The sequence below is a fragment of the Ceratotherium simum genome, chromosome 10 (genome assembly GCF_057802395.1).
Source record: "Ceratotherium simum simum isolate JZ-2026a chromosome 10, ASM5780239v1, whole genome shotgun sequence".
Taxonomy (NCBI): Eukaryota; Metazoa; Chordata; class Mammalia; order Perissodactyla; family Rhinocerotidae; genus Ceratotherium; species Ceratotherium simum.
In genome coordinates, this window is record NC_141909.1 from 73,174,530 (window position 1) to 73,186,776 (window position 12,247).

Genomic DNA, 12,247 nt, shown 5'->3' on the forward strand with positions numbered 1-12,247 from the left:
TGGGGGTATAGTGGTTTGGGATTTCAGAGGGGAAGAAGACAATTCACATGGAGATAGAAATGCGAATGTTTGTCTGACAACTCTTTTCAGGGCCACCTATAGAGAATGTGGCGTGGGAGAGACAGAAATTTTGGTAAAATGGGCTTGGTGCCTTTCCTATCTTTCCTATCACAGCATCTTATTTTACATTATACTGCAGCCCTCATATGATACTGGCTCCTTCCTGAAACAGATCTTCTATGTGAAATTCTTTAGGCAGTTTGGGAAGGGAAACTCAAATGTTCTTCCTGAGTCTTCTGAGTCTTTATTGGCTTCAGCTCGAAATAATCTGCATACCAGAGTGGTGCATCTTGGGGTGGCCTGCCCTGAGCACTATCATCAATTATTTAGAGCAGTGCAAGGCACACAGTAGGTGCTCCATGCATGCTAGCTATTATTATTATTATTATTAAGGTCAACCCTGCCTCCTCCTGTCCTACGAAAGGCTGATCAGGTGTCGTTGACCCTCTGCTGACGGGGTGAGGTGTAAAAGACGTCCATCCACCTGAGGACAGTGGAAAAGATGAGCTGGGCCAGTGCAAGTCTCTCTCTCAGTGTTTAAACTAGGACTTTTGAAAAGCGTTCAGGGAATGGTGGCAGGGCAGACAGAAGCAGACATGGGGAGGGAGCCGAGTTCTGTGAACCTGGGGTCCCAAAGCAGAGATTCCGAGCTGTGGCTACTCAGCTTCCAGCTCTCCTCTGTCTCCAAAGGCCCTCCCGACTCTAGCCTTGTTGAGGCCCAGCTCAGAGACAGCTTCCTGTTCTAGGATTTCCATGAGATTCCCTGTTATTCCATGTGTGACCCCACCACAAAGCCCCCTGGCTTGAGCCACCTTGAGGGGATTTCTGTTCCTTGCGATCCAAAAAGCCAATCAAAGGAATGACTTATCTGTGGTGGAGGGTCCACTCATGGTTCTTATCCTCTTTCCTTTGCTTTTGCTTTGCTCTCTATTCTATATTTTCTACAATGAGCCTATACAATCAATTATAATATTCTATATTATAGAATTATAATATTAGATTATTAGAATTATAATATTCTATAATGAACACTTATTTTGTAACCAGAAAAAAAAATGCTTTTTAAATAAAAGAATTGGCCCACTCATTTGCAGCAAGCAGAAAGTTTGTATGGGAAAGACCAATGAACTCTAAGTCAGATCTGTGTTCAGTGGCTTTCTCATTATCCAGTCATGTGCTCTTGTGGCACATGAGAAAGTGGGCTAAGAAATTTCTAGGTTCTGTTTTGGTTCTAAACACTGTTGTTGTCCCACTTGTTATCCAGCTTAGCAGAATCTGTACGCCCAACTAGCTAATCGGAGGAGGGTGGCTTACTCCTGAGTCAGACTCAGCGTTCTGGAAGCAGTGACCCTTCAGACTTGGGGTGGGCCTGGTGGCATAGCATTGCCGAAACTCTTCGCTCATGTCTTCATTCATTCTCTTACTTTGATCAGCATTTATTAAGTGCCTGACCTATACTAGACACTGTGCTAGATGCTGGGATTATGAAGACAAAACAGAGGAGAGACAAGTGAGCCAACAGTTTTAACACGGCATAAGCACCATGTCAGAGGGTGTCCGTTGGAGTCCTGTAACAGCAGAGAGAGGAGGCGCTTAACTCTGGCTGGAGAGGTCAGGATGGAGGGCCACTTCCCAAAGGAGAAGCCATTGGAAAGATAAGTGTTAGTTTTCCAGGAGGACTAGAGGGGCAGTGCCTTCCAGGAAGAGATGGAGCAAGAAAAACAGGGCAGAGGCAAGAAGAGCCGGATGCTGGATGTAGTCACGGAGCTGCAAGTAGATAAGCATGGGGGGATTTTGGTGCCAGCCAGGGAGAGGAAAGATATGAGGCCAAGAGATTAGTGGGGGTCAGATCCTGAAGGAACGTGTATGTCATACTAAGGAGGTTGGGTTTCATCCTTAGGAAAATGAAAAGCCACCTCAGCAAGACATCTTTGAAAGCCCGTTCTCTCTGCAGCGTGAAGGAGAGACTGGAAGGGCCAGAGAGTGTTTGTGGCAGTCCAGGAGGAAACTGCAGAGGGCCTAAACCAAGACAGCAGTGGGGACGGAGAGGCGGGGTGGATCTATGAGGTAATGGTCTTCCATGACTTGGGAGGCTGGCGGAGATGTAGGACGGCTCCAGGGTTCTGGATGACCTAAATGAGAGTGGCTATTAGAAAAATCTGTGGAAAGAAAAAAGATGTGCCATTTAGGATCATACTGAGTCAAAGCTTCTGTTGAGATACCCAGGTAGAGAGCCCACCAGGCAGTGGGAAATAGAGGTCTGAAGCACGGGAGAGAGGTCTGGGAGACGTCACTACAGGGGTAGTTGTAGAGGGAGGTGACTCAGGGAAGGCTTGAGTGGAGAGTGTCTGTTCTCACTCAGCAATGTTGGTGTTAGTCCATGTGCACAGGGAGTCAAGCATCTAATGGTGATGGTCAAGGTTAGTAATTCAGAGGAGACTGTGCACACAGGTTAATCAAAAAGGATCAGAGCTTGTGGCAGATATTAGGAAATATGAAGCCAGAGGATTTAAGAAGAAGGGAAAGGGGGCTGGCCCCGTGGCTTAGCGGTTAAGCGCACACACTCCGCTATTGGCGGCCCGGGTTCGAATCCCGGGCGCACACCGATGCACTGCTTGTCTGGCCATGCTGAGGCCGCGTCCCACATACAGCAACTAGAAGGATGTGCAACTATCACATACAATTATCTACTGGGGCTTTGGGGAAAAAAAGGGAAAAAAAGGAGGAGGATTGGCAATAGATGTTAGCTCAGGGCCAGTCTTCCTCAGCAAAAAGAGGAGGATTGGCATGGATGTTAGCTCAGGGCTGATCTTCCTCACCAAAAAAAAAAAAAAAGAAGAAGAAGAAGAAGAAGCAGAAGAGAAAGAAGAGCAGGAGGAAAGCTCTGGAGCCAGAGACATCGGTGCTCCCCTCGCACGAGGTTTGGGAGGTGGCGCGGGGTCCCACTGTTCCTAAAGATCCAGGGCAGCCTTCACTGGCTGCAGGAGGATCTCTCCTCTTGGTGGCCTTGCCGGCTCCTGGATCCCAACATGCTGGAAGCTGCTCGAGCCTCATTTCAAAGGGAGTGACCCCCACATTGAACCAGCAGCCCAGTCTCAGAGCCTGAGTCCTCTTTCTTTCTGCTTTCTTCTCCCCACTTTCCTGGAAACAGAAGAACCATTTGACCAGCTGCCCAAACTGAGAAGTGTAGTTATTATTTTACTCTTTCTGACCCTCCATCCCCTTTATCCACCCAGTCACCTAGTCGTTCAATCCTCCTCCTGTTATCCTGTTATCAAGACCCCCAACCTGGGTGTTTTCTGGGTCTTCCTACCTTTTGCCCCTCTCATCCCCAATCCTTCTTGATCCAAGATCTCCTTTCCTGAAGCCTCCTGTCCTGCCATCCTTCTGCTTGGAGCCCAGGGGCTCCCACTGCCCCACGGTCTGCACACACCTGCCACTCTCTGGTTTTCTGAACTTGGGTAAATCATTTAGCTTCTGTGACCTAATTTTCTTGTCTGTAAGATGAGGTGGCTGGACCAGGTGACCTCTCAGGTGCTTTTTACAGTTTCTCTGCTGTACTTGAAAGACTCTCCTCACCTCACACCTGTCGGGATGTCTGTTATCAAAAAGACAGGTGATAATAAATGCTGGTGAGGATGTAGAGAAAAGGGAACCCTTGTGCACTGTCGGTAGGAATGCAAATCGGTGCAGCCACTATGGAAAACAGGATGAGTTTCCTCAAGAAATTAAGAACAGAACTACCATATGATCCAGCAATCCCATTTCTGAGTGTATACCCAAAGGAAATAAAATCATTATCTCAAAGAAATATCTGCACTCCCATGTTCATTGCAGCATTATTCACAGTAGCCAAGATATGAGAACAACCTAAGTGTCCATTGATGGATGAACGGAGGAAGAGAATGTGGTACACATATATAATGGAATGCTATTCAGCCTTAAAAAGGAAGAAAATCTTGCCATTTGCAACAACATGGATGAAACTGGAGGGCATTATGCTAAGTGAACAAAATCAGACAGAGAAAGACAAATACTGCATGGCATCACTTATATGTGGAATCTAAAAAAAGTCAAACTCACAGAAACAGAGAATAGAGTGGTGGTTGCCAGGGGCTGAGAGGTAGGGGAAATAGGGAGAGGTTTGTAAAAGAGTACAAACTTTCAGTTATAAGATGAGTAAGGTCTGAGGATCTAATGTATAACATGGTAACTACAGTTGATGACACTGTATAATTGTAATTTGTTAAGAGAGTAGAACTTAAATGTACTCAACAACAAAAAAAGAAGACGATTCTCCTCACAGGTCCCACCCCAGCTCACACCCACCTCAGGCTTCCAGTTCTCCTCCCCAGCCTGGGAGCACACAGTGCCAGTCTCTCCTAACACCTTCTGCTCACGTTGTTCCCACCTATGGCACCTCCCCTTTGCAGCAGGTGTGTAAACTGAGGTAGAAGCCTCAGTCACAAGTCAAGGCGCGTGCTGTTCAGTGGAGGGTGTGGGATATGGCCCAGGCCTCTCTACCAGTCTGCTCTTCTTTGAATCTGACCAGCTAGGGCCAGTGAGTGGGAAACAGGTCACATTATAGTATCATCAAAAGTCACCTCATTCTTTTTTTGTTTTTATTTTTTGTGAGGAAGTTCGGCCCTGAGCTAACATCTGCCAATCCTCCTCTTTTTGCTGAGGAAGACTGGCCCTGGGCTAACATCCATGCCCACCTTCCTCCACTTTGTATGGAATGCTGCCACAGCATGGCTTGACAAGTGGTGCATCAGTGCGTGCCTGGGATCTGAACCAGCGAACCCCGGGCCGCCGCAGCGGAGCGTGCGCAGTTAACCGCTTGCACCACCGGGCCAGCCCCCAAAAGTCACCTCATTCTTAATTAAATGTTTTCATGATTCTTGTGAATATCAGTGACTCTCTCGCCAGGAACATTCCATAATTCATCGTTTGTATCCCTCCTACCCCCTCAAATCCATATGTTGAGCCCGAATCTGCAATGTGATAGCATTTGGGGATGGGCCTTTGGGAGATAATAAGGTCATGAGGGTAGAGCCCTCAGGAATGGGATTAGTGCCCTTATAAAAAGAGACACAAGAGAGATGATCTCTCTTTCCACAATGTGAAGAAACAGGGAGAAGTGGGCTGTCCATAAATCAGGAAGAGAGCCCTCAGTAAGAACCCCTCCATGCCAGCACCCTGTGCTTGGGCTTCCGGCCTCCAGAACTCTCTGAGAAATGAGTGTTTGCTGTTTAAGCCACCCAGTCTATGGGATTTTGTTATAGCAGCGCGAGCTGACTAAGACAGACTCCTTGGACAATGAATTTAGGTTTGTATTGACATATTTAAATGGAACCATCATGGGTCATTCCTGTGTGTCCCCTGTCCCCCCAGCCCTTTTAATGGGGCCTGTGTGCCCCTCACCCCCTCCTAGGGTTTGTACTTGCCCAAGTCACCTTCTCTTTCCCCTTTGTTCCTTCCTGTTTCTCGATCTTGTTTTCCCAACCAACATACACCAACTCCCAACATCTGATCAGGCCCCCTTTTGGCGAATACTCACTGGGTCCTCTTTTCCAGTTTACCAACCAGCCTGCCCCCTCGCCTATTCCTGAGCTGCTCTGACTGCCAGCAGCCATGGGTGGAGTTTTTCATCACCTGCTCTATTCCTCACAGCTCCTTCACAGCCTCCCTGCTCCCTCCCCCAGCCTGCTTAAACACAGACGCAGACGGGATTTTGAAGAAGTCCTGTGCAAACAAGAGTTTAAAGAAAGCTGAGCAGTTCAGACAAGAATTAATCCAAACCATCACAGGGGTGCATTTGCGTGGCGGCCAGAGCAGAGCCAACACTAACATCCTCGGCTCTCTTGGATTCTGCCTGCAGCATGTGCTTACCAGGCTGGGAGACATAGGCCTGTTTCGGATCACAAGCTGGCATGCCCTGGTTGCCCATGGCAACCCAGCTGCAGTGGGGTTGGAGTGTTAGCATTTGTAAATGTGTGTGGGCTTAAAATTATATTATTGATTCTGTCTGGAAGACGATAGTCTGATTTGTATATAGCTCTGAATAAATTACTCATTATCCTTTACAGCCATCAGAGTATGAGTCTCTCTCTCTCCTTTTTTTTTTTTTGTTTAATTTTAGAGAGACAGCAAATTGTGTCAGCAGATGTGAAATGAAATGTTTCCCATAACAACCATACTAGAGGAATCAACATCGAGGGCATCAGCCCGGGAAGAAGTCTGGGCATTACTCAATAGACAACAAATGGCATGGATTTGGGAGGGATGGAGGCTATGTCGGGTAGTTGATTCCAAAGTGATCCTAAGGTGTAGCTTGAATTACAGTGAGAAGCAGACAGAAACAGAGGGAGATGCGGCCCCACCCTGATCACTTCCAGCTGAGCTCAAGCTTTCTTTTCTGTTTTCTTTGGTGTGTAGTATCTACTTGGGCAGACTGAAGTGTTGCCCCAATTCATCACCTCTCCCTGTATCCACGTTCCTTGTCCTGTAACTCTGTAGATCCTCCCACAAAAGGCATCACGTACTGCCCTTGACTTTGGGCTTGGTCTTGTAGCTTGCTTTGACTAATTGGCTGAAGTGGCAGTGTGCCAGTTCTGCGCCTAGGCTTTAAGAGGCATGAAGTGTTTCCACTCACCCTCCTGTGTTTTTTGTCATCACCATGAGAACTGCCCTTGGCCAGCTGCTGCCCCTTCAGCTGGGACCCAGAATGAATACAGGTGGAGGCGAGTCACCCCCATCAAGCCCAGCCAGACTGAAAGCTTGAAGAACTATCCCAGCAATGCACAGCTTAGATGAGCCACATCGGCCAAGCTGCAGATGCATGGGAAATAAATGCTCATTGCAGTATGCCGCCAAGATTTTGTAGGTGCTTGTTATGCAGCAGTACCTGACTGATATAATCCTCCGTCTTTCCAACATCACGGCTATTAGTGTCATCTATGATGGAAAAGATAAGAACAATATCCCTCATCTCCCCATTTCAGTATTCACTGATCACAAGCCTTATTGAGAGAAAATCCAGATCATGCATTACAATTTCAATTGACATTGGGCCCTCGTTGTGCACTGTGCCATCAAACATAGCATAGCCACCAGGAGCATTATGGAGACCAATGCATCTGAGAGAAGCTCCAAGTAAATTATCAGATTCCATCTCCACTTTTCCTTTAGTGCTCACAGAAGTCCTATCAAAGGATTGGTGGGATTATGCTCAAACTGGGGAGGAAGAGTGACATTAGACCTCTCAAAAAGCATTGTCAATGTTTCTTCATCCCGGAATGAACACCTTTATCAGAGTGTTACACATTATTATCCTCAAGCTCTTTCTAACCTCCATGTTTCCACTCTCCAGTCCAGGTATGCACCACACAAGCACAGCCAATCAATTTTCAACGAGTATTTATTGAGCACTGACTATGGGCCGGGGCCTCAGAGTGTCATTCTTTGATGCCGTGTTGAACAAAAGAAAAGTGGTTGTGATGGGTAATTAAGGAAGGTGAGTCAAGACTGACTCCCAGGCATCTGTTCTGAAACACTGGGTGGATGGAGGTGCCATTTAGTAAGATGGGAAAGCCCGGGGAGGGGCTGGTCTTGGGCAAAATAACAAGTTGTGTTTGGGACGCGTTGTGTTTGAGATGCTCCTGAGACATGAAAGCAGAGCCGTCAAGTGGGCAGTCAGGAGTCCAAATATGAAGCTCAGAGGAGAGGTCTGGGCTGAAGATATTGATTTGAAAGGTTGCCAGCATGTAGACGACGTTTTAAAAGACAGGAGTGGATGAGATCGCCTAAGCAGAGATTACAGATAGAGAAGAGGGCCCGGGCTGAATGCTGAGGAATCCCCATATTTCAAGGGCAGGCAGGGAAAGAGGAGTAAGCGCGGGGACTACAAAGGAGCAGCTGGAGAGATGGGAAGAGAAGCAGAGCATGCGCTTGTCCATGCATCTCTTTCCAGCAGCCGTCTTCCCCCAGTTCCCTTGCTGACAGACTCTGCCCTTGCATAGGTGTTGGGGGGTCGTGCCCTTCGTGAGAGGCAGGGCTTCTCCCTAGTCATAGGGGGTGAATCGTGGGGTCTGAGACAACCAAAGTAACCCACTCTCCTTGCTCATTTGGGCTTAGTCATGAGCATGTGACACAACTTTGGCTGGTCAGATGCGAGTGGAAGTTCACTGGGTGGCTTCTGGGAAAGATTTCCATGCTTTTAGAAAGCGAAGAAAAAGGGAAAACTGAATTCCTGCCCTGCCTCAAATGTGGCCTCTGGATGGAGATGCTGCAATCATCTTGCATCCAGGACAAATGTGAGACCGAAAGCCCAAACAACAAAGAAAGAAAGAATATTTGTGTTAAATTACACCTTTGAATTGTTGAATTAGCCAACTCCCTACCAACAAATCTATGTCGTAAGGTAATCAATTTTCTAAATGTTTAGGCACCGTGGGTCTCGTAAGACTTCCAGACCAAAGCATCCTAACTGGCACTTGTGGTTTCATAAGACGGGGGCAAGAGAGCAAGGTGACTCACGCCCATGGTAACATGATATGCCAAGGGCTTGAAGGTGACACTTAGCCCACGACTTAATGGTTTCTTTTACCTTATTTGGGGGAATAGCAATTACCCAACTTTTTAGGTGTCTTGTTTATCAATCTTAACTCTAAGTTAATATGACGCTTATAGCTTGTTTCTTTCAACAGTCAAAAAACAAATTGAAGCATGTTTTATCTTAGCCATCTCAGAAGAAATGGATCATTTTTAATTATGACATTTCATCAACACTTGGCCAGTAAAAAGGATAGGTTGAAAGACTGAGTTGGAAATATTTTAGGGCTTATTTTCCTGCTAACATGGAAAAGCAAAGATTCATGACAGGGCAATGTGAGAAGAAAAAATAGATACCTAATGGTCAGGACAACCAGAATGTTAGATAGAAACTTAAATATAAATAAAATACCCTGAAGTCAAAATGTTTGAAATTACATTTAGTATCTTAATTAACCAGATTTTAAGATAATGACTGTAGAGTCTGTATCTTCAAATCGTTTGGGATGTCCTTACAGCTTTTTGAATGTGTTCTTTTTATTCAATTAATGCTTCTGAAAGAGCTTTAATTTTACATTAATCAAAAGCCCTCATGATAGTCTCAGGATTTACTGAAATTCAAGGATTTTTTTTAAGTGCAATTAAGTTATCAAGGCAGAGGCTCTGATTACAGGGACAAAATTCCATAGCAACAGCCTGTTAAGCACACTGAGCCCAGTGCACTGCTGCGCGTGGATGCTCGTGCCAGGCGGAGGGGGCGTGTGGTCAGTCTCCACAACCAATGGGACAAACTTCCCTTTACCTTCCTCCTGAGGTGCAAAACCTGCTTCCTTGACAATGTAAACAGTTACCTTATAATACCTATTTTTACAGCAAACAGCTCTCTGCCTGTACTCCAAGCAGAATTCTAGAAAATTCTATGAGATTAAAAAAAAAAAAAGCAAGGAACGAAGATAACTTTTTCTTACCTAACATGAGATGTTTACAACCTTCCCTAAGCAGAACTTGCTCTTCTTCCTCTTCAGTTCATAGTATCAGACAGCAAAACCTGGGTACTCCTTTACTGATTAGAATTGTGTCCACCTGGTCCCCTAGAGCACTTACTAATGATCAGAGAGATGCCAGGTGAAGAAAATCTTGCTGCTTCCTTTCTAAGAGCAGCCAACGAGGGTGAGCTCTACCAACCTTGGTGTCTTGCACTGTCTGTGCCAGCGTTTGTAACAAGAATACCAGGGTAGGTTCATAATCTCTCCGCTCCTCCCCAGGTACATTAATCCCATCACATATGAAGGTAATTGATGCTAGCCTGAAATGGGGGTTGGGTTGGGGTGGGGAGGAAATGCCAGAGAGTGAACAAAGAGGAAAATAACTCTGGTATTAGAAGTACTCTTTTATCATCTTGCCCCACCAGAGTGCAATTAATAATAATGCAAACTTATATTTGGGTGCTATCCACTGCCCAAAATTGAATGCTTGATTACCCAGTCCCACTCCTCCTCCACCTTCCCTATCTCAGATAGTAGCCCCATTTTTCCAACTGCTTAAGGAACAACCCTTGGAGTCATCTCCCTCCTCTCTTTCTCTCCCAAACACACATTCAGTCCACCAACAAATTCCCATCAGTTCTACCTTTAAAGTATCTCTAGAATCCAACCACTGCTCAGGTCCTCCACCAATGCCTTCTAGTCAAAGCTACTCATGGCTCTCACCCGGACTCTGGCAATAGCCTCCTGATTAGTCTATTGTCTCTCTGTTTTAATTTCTGGCCCCCTACAATATATTCTATGTAGAAAGTGATCTTTTATTTTTTTTTTATTTTTTATTTTTGTGAGGAAGATCGGCCCTGAGCTAACATCTGCCAACCCTCCTCTTTTTTTGCTGAGGAAGACTGGCCCTGGGCTAACATCCGTGCCCATCTTTCTCCACTTTATATGGGACGCCGCCACAGCATGGCTTGCCAAGTGGTGCGTCGGTGCGCGCCCGGGATCCGAACTGGCGAACGCTGGGCCTCCGCAGCAGAGCGCGCGCACTTAACCACTTGCGCCACCGGGCCGGCCCCGAGAATGATCTTTTAAAAACAGGAGTTGGATAATGTCAACCCTCTACTCATAACCCTGCCATGCTTCTCATCTCATTCAAGGTAAAATCCGTAGCCTCAGAGGCTCCTATGATCCGCCCTTCCACCTGTCTGACCTCGTCTCCTACCATTCTCCCCTCACCTCTCTGGGACCACATTGACCTTCTCTTAGAACATACAAGGCTTCTGCCCTTGTTCCCTCTACCTGGAAGGCCCTTCCTCCAGACGTCCACAAGTTCTCCCTTCCTCCCTCACTTCTGTCAGGAATGAGTTCAATGTCATCTTGTAGAGGCCTTCCCCGACCACCCAACCTAAAATAGCAACCCCTCTTGCCTCTCTATCCTTAGCCTGCTGTATTTTTCTCCACATTTCTCAATTCAACATTGTATTATATATTTATGTGGTATTTTATGTATGGTATACATATTTGTATTACATGTACATGTTTTTCTTCATTCTGTTATAACTGTCATTATATCATACATTTGTTTATTAGTTTGCTATCAATTTTCTCCTTTCAGAACACAAGCTCCATGGATGTAAATTTATCTCTTTCCTGCAGAGATTCTGTGCTAGGGCACAGCTGAAGAATGAATGAGTGGCACTTCCCAGTTTGCCAATTGCTCCCAGATGCTTCATCTACTTAATCTTTGGGAAAACCCCCTGAAGTGCTGTGATCCTCATTTACACATGAGAAGAAGCCCAGATAGGATGCAACTCACCTGAGATTTCACGGACAGTCCCTGATACAGACATTTCTCTTTTGAGATGTGCCAGCTCTGCTCTCTGTCCTGAAGCGTCCTGAAATGTTGAAGTGTGGGGTCCTTGGAACTTCACTACAGCCGCATCACCAATGGCCACTTCTGACTTTTTATAAAAAGTATGCGATGCTCTGACTCTAAGTACCACATGTGAGATGTCTTCCAGTATAGAACTATGATGTCAACTCCTCCACATACAGTGTACTGTGGTGGACATCTGTGTATTTTTGTTTTGTTTATTTTACATTTATGTGAAGGTGTACAATTTTATATAAATGGGATTACATCATTTTGTAATCTACTTTTTTCACTTAGCAAGATGTCTAGACTGTGTTTCATTATCAGTAAATATAGACCTAAATGTGTGCATGGTGTTCTACTCTGAATTTACTTAGTCCCCTATCGATGGACATAAAGGTCATTGACATTTTTCTGCAGTTTTATACAGTGCTTTGATATAAAAAACAAACAAACTAGGCATGTAACTTTTCCCATTTGTGCAAAGATCCCCTTAGGGTAAATTCATAAAAGTGGAACTCTGAAACATATTGCCAAACTGATGTCATACTGGATTAGCTGGGCCCTAATCCAATGTGACTAATGTCCTTATGAGAAGAGGAACATTTGGACACAGACACAGATGGAAGATGACCATGTGAAGACATGAAGACATGGAGGATGTCATGTGACAAGGGAGGCAGAGGTTGCAGAAGTGATGCATCTACAAATAAAGGAACACCTGGGGCTACCAGAAGCTGGGAGAGGCATGGAAGGATGCTCCCATAAAGGCTTCAGA

At 45.7% G+C, this 12,247-nt stretch overlaps 1 pseudogene; it reads right to left on the minus strand.

The window, feature by feature from the left end:
• Nucleotides 1-6,999, minus strand: part of LOC147916178 (cilia- and flagella-associated protein 337-like) — a 134,848-nt pseudogene extending 127,849 nt beyond the window's left edge.
• Nucleotides 7,000-12,247: the final 5,248 nt, after the last annotated feature.